Raw genomic sequence first — 4,599 nt, 5'->3', positions numbered from 1 at the left:
AGAGAGTATAAGTCTGGTGAAAGACGCCCTGGATTTCAGGTCTGTAAAGGACTGATTTGTTCAACATCGCCTATCTAAAAATAAAACCGCTAAGATTTTCAAATCAAAGTCAAAAGGCATAATTGGAGTCAAATGCATCTAACTTAACCAATTCCCAACTGGGGGTACCAACCCAAGCAGTGGATGCTGAAGCCACACATTGTTTTGTGAGGCACTTTTAATTTTAAGATTTCATGGGAGAAAATAGCATTTATATCTCTCAGAAATGAACTTCTGTAAAACAGAAAACAAAAGAATTAACCTAGACAAAGTTAAGACCTCATGTCACTCAGAACTTGGGTCATTTACCACACCTCCTCCTACGAAAAACTACCATATAGAGTGGCGAAGTCCCTCCCCTTCCGGGGGAGCTCCGTGGGACCTTATTTTCTGAAAAATTATGTATTGAAGTCAATGGAGAGAGAAAGATTATCTTTCGAACCCGTTTGAATTGTGCCACGAATTACACATATGATGTTTGTCAATTTAAAAGATAATTTTGCAAGTAAAAAAAAAAAAAAGTGTCGTAAAACAGTGAAGTAACACGTTTTTTTGTGTGAAACGGTTAATGAACTACATCTCTGGTCTCGCAGACTCTCACAACAACAGAGAAGCCCCTCAATGCAGTGCACAATACCTCAACGTGGGCGGGAGCTCAACATGGGCAGAGCCTCGACGCCCCTCCTGCTCAACCTTTCAGGCACGTGACATCCAGACTCCCGTGTTGTGTACTTACAAAAGTAACATATCTGTGGGCGGGAGCCCCTCCTTCTCAACCTTAGTAATATATATATATATATAACATATTATATCTTATATTATTAATATATATATATATAATGATACCGGTAATATAATGATACCTTGAGGTCTGTGATGAACAGCAAACTGCCTGCAGTTTGCTTTTCATACTGGAACAAGAAAGCAGCGGAGAAGTAAGGGGGCAGAAGCCCTCCTTTTTGACGCATCGGTCCAGACATAGACATCAAACGGCAAAAACATATTCAGTGTGCAGTTCCTTTGGCATTAGGGCAGGGATATCTAGATACTTTTGAAGGTTTAACATAACGAATTGTGCTACTTTTAAAGCAAGCAACAATGTTTTCAAATCTGTAATCAAAGAGGTCCGCAAAAACGCTATCGACCAATCAGATTGCTTGATTTGACTTGTCAGTTTTATAAATATATTTAAATTTCTTCCGTTACGAAACAAATTTACAAAGTATAAAATGGAAACATTTAAGATTAACTTTGACCTCCGGGGGGGCCTTACTATAGTATGGAGGAGCGGATTGAGCAGTGCCTATCTCCAGAAAAAAAAAGCACCTAAACTACGACATGCAGAGCTACGTGAAGAGCAGGTAGACCAACTGGAAAAGTACCACCATTCAAAAGCTTTCTGATGCGGGTCTTGAAACAAAGCAGAGAAATTATGACCGTTAGTGGTCACAGGATCAAACCTTTGCGTCGGGCCGAACCACGCCCCTTAGCTGTGATATAATGAGCATATACCACGGCCTGTCGTGAGCTATTGCTTAAATAACATATTATATCTTATATTATTAATATATATATATATATATATATATATAATGATACCGGTAATATAATGATACCTTGAGGTCTGTGATGATGGCGAGTGATCTGTCGCCATGGCAACGGCATTAAAAAAATGTAAAACTCAAATTGAACACATTAACGGCCTTCAAATAATATTTTAATGTCTATTTGCATGTTAATTGCATCAACTATTTCAGTTATGACTTCAAGAAAGGGCCTTCATTTGTTTTTTAACGTACACCTTTTTAATTTCAATATAATCACTGCAGTTCTGAGGCAATATTGTAAATTTACTCACTTTTTACTGATAAAAAACATGTGATATAAATTAAATCATATATTACTGTATTTCCTACCAGTATTTTAAAAATATATTAAAAAAGTGCCATCGTATTGACAAATTGACAGGATAATATCAATGGTAATATAATACTGTGAACAGAGCCATTCCGCATACTGTACTTCTACTTTTGATACTTCGAGTACATTTAGCTGATAATACTTATACTCTTTTACTTAAGAAACACTTTGAATTCAGGACTTTCAATTTTAATGAACACAGAGACAGGAAGCAACAGACAAGACAGGACAAAATAAAACACAGACAGATTGTGACAACTAATACATTTTGAGGCATTAGTGAACCTAATACAGCTGATTGTAACAGTTCCCCCCCAGCAGCGGTCACTCATGACCCCATCTCAATTACCAGCGTCCTTCAAATTATGGCCTGCCTCTTTTGTGGAACCTCACAACCTCTTCATCCTGAAATATATTTGACAAAGAGAGGTTAAATGTTTAACACTCACACTGGTTCAAGACTTTATCATTTGTGATTCAACAACTTCTACCTGCATTGCCTTTTCCTCCAGTCGCCTCTTGCAGTCTTGCGACCTCTCTTGTTCAGACCTTGGTGAATGAAAGACAAACATTAAAAACATTCTTTAAAAATGATATAGTCTGGTTACAAATAGTTTCAAGAATGCAAATGTAAATTGTAAAATTAAAGAAACATACGGCATGGGAACGTTTTTGAGGAGATCTAGGCACAACCAGTTCCTAGTTTGTCTTGGAATATAAAAAGCACACAACCAGATGGGTCAACAACACATGTCCTGAAAAAGTCTTGTATCCACAAGTGATATCAATGAAAAACTGAAATATTAAACCCTTATTTATACATACCTCATTGAAATCAAATTGGGCTCTTGCCACTATGTAAAATGCGTACTGTAAAGAAACAGTATATATATTAGGTTGTTGTGATGCTATGGTGTGAATGTTGTTTTGGATATAAATAAATCACAGCATGTCTCAAACTACATTTGGACTACCTATGTTGCAAATGTATTATCTTTTCAATTTACACACGGCATCTATTGCACGTCTGTCCGTCCTGGGAGAGGGATCCCTCCTCTGTTGCTCTCCCTGAGGTTTCTCCCATTTTTCCCTTTAAACTGTGGGGTTTTCTCTGGAAGTTTTTCCTTGTACGATGTGAGGGTCTAAGGACAGAGGGTGTCGTATTGTCATACTGATATTCTGTACAAACTGTGAAGTCCACTGAGACAAATGTAACATTTGTGATATTGGGCTATATAAATAAACATTGAATGATTGATTGATTGAACTATGAGCAATAATGAAGTGTATAGCATGTTGAAAGCATTATACATTTGTATACATTATTATAAACAGAAAAATAGGACTACTATATGTATACTGTATATCCAGTATCTTACCATCAAAACAAACACCCCACAGTTGTTCGAGAACCCTTGTCTTGGTAGGCCTTGTAGTGTGAAGAGTCAAAAGTGTCAAAAATGACAAATACATCTTACTCTTCAGTAGAATAATTTTAACAAATCTTACCTGGACATCATCCACACCAAGACTTGCCCAAGGCCCAGGGCACAAGATCTGAGCAAGGTTTCTGTGAACACAATGCATGTGAAAGTTAAGAATTAGTACAATTTAATTCAACTTTATAAGTACTCGAAAATCTTTGAACACTGTTGGAACAGGAACAAACTTGAACTTCCAAAAAAAAGTAATTAAGGGGTAAAACAGAACAGCCCCGCTATCAAGTGGCATCTATGGTTCTGTTCAAATAAAACAGAGCCATAGATTAAAAAAAGATAGACAAGTGGTCTAAAACAGAACTACCACTGTCCGGATGTGATGTAACTGTGCCCCAAAAAACCTGAATGGTTTGGTGCGACTATCATCTCTCCAGCCAGTGCCATGGAGGGGATCTAGAAAGAAAATCTCCCTAGCTTGTGGCCTCAGTATCTGTTAATATCACACTTACCTCCATCGTACTCTGACGCTATGATTAACAGAACAGAACTGCTATCCCGGAAACAGGATGCAACGCGTCATCAACTGTCAAAAAACTGATTGGCTACCCTCACAATCAACACAATGAAACACGTCCAGAAGAATGTCATGCAAAGCTGCCTGTCTGCTTTCCTTTGATTCTCTCTGAACTGCCTGCTCTTTTTAATGTTTAATGTCAACCATTTGTGCAGATAGCATTAAGTAGAACAGATCGCCGATGCTAATATAGCGTTAGCATTAGCATTTCTCCCCCGGGCTTAACCCTCCAGTATCATTTGATTGGACTACGCAAATTAGTCATTCGAGACAAATGTCCACTGCAAAAGACTGATAAAAGTTTTTTTTCAAAAGTTTTTTGGGTTCAATCTTATTCACACCTAATAGTCCACTCTCTGGTGTGCACCAGACCACAGTTTGTTACATTGTTTCATTTTTCAGAAAGTTTGGTTTGCGTTCACACGGGCAAAACTCAAACGGACTATAAACTTTAAACACAAGTCATGTGCTCGGAAATGCTGTTCAACCATTGGTCAGACATTAAGGGGGTGAAAACGCAAATCCCGGCAATTTCTAGCGGAGCCTCCGCCATGGAGCATCGGCACTTTCGGCAGGTTATTCTCATGCTGCTGTTAATCTGGAGATCAACAGACACGAGCGGCCCGG

At 38.1% G+C, this 4,599-nt stretch overlaps 1 long non-coding RNA gene across 2 annotated transcripts; it reads right to left on the bottom strand.

Moving 5' to 3' along the window:
- Positions 1–1,910: 1,910 nt before the first annotated feature.
- On the bottom strand, positions 1,911–4,380 carry LOC307037728. Of its 2 annotated transcripts, none has more exons than XR_013807774.1 (7): positions 4,314–4,380; positions 3,469–3,529; positions 3,339–3,388; positions 2,785–2,829; positions 2,617–2,667; positions 2,451–2,508; positions 1,911–2,364 (listed from the first exon to the last, which is right to left on the bottom strand). It is a non-coding gene; the product is annotated as an uncharacterized lncRNA (long non-coding RNA). The 2 variants fall into 2 exon arrangements; XR_013807775.1 differs by lacking the exon at positions 4,314–4,380 and adding an exon at positions 3,908–4,076.
- Positions 4,381–4,599: the final 219 nt, after the last annotated feature.

Source organism: Notothenia rossii, assembly GCF_949606895.1.
Source record: "Notothenia rossii genome assembly, chromosome: 4".
In the NCBI taxonomy this organism is placed as follows: domain Eukaryota; kingdom Metazoa; phylum Chordata; class Actinopteri; order Perciformes; family Nototheniidae; genus Notothenia; species Notothenia rossii.
The sequence above is the reverse complement of the archived record's forward strand: the minus strand, read 5'-3'. Positions and strand labels throughout refer to the sequence as shown.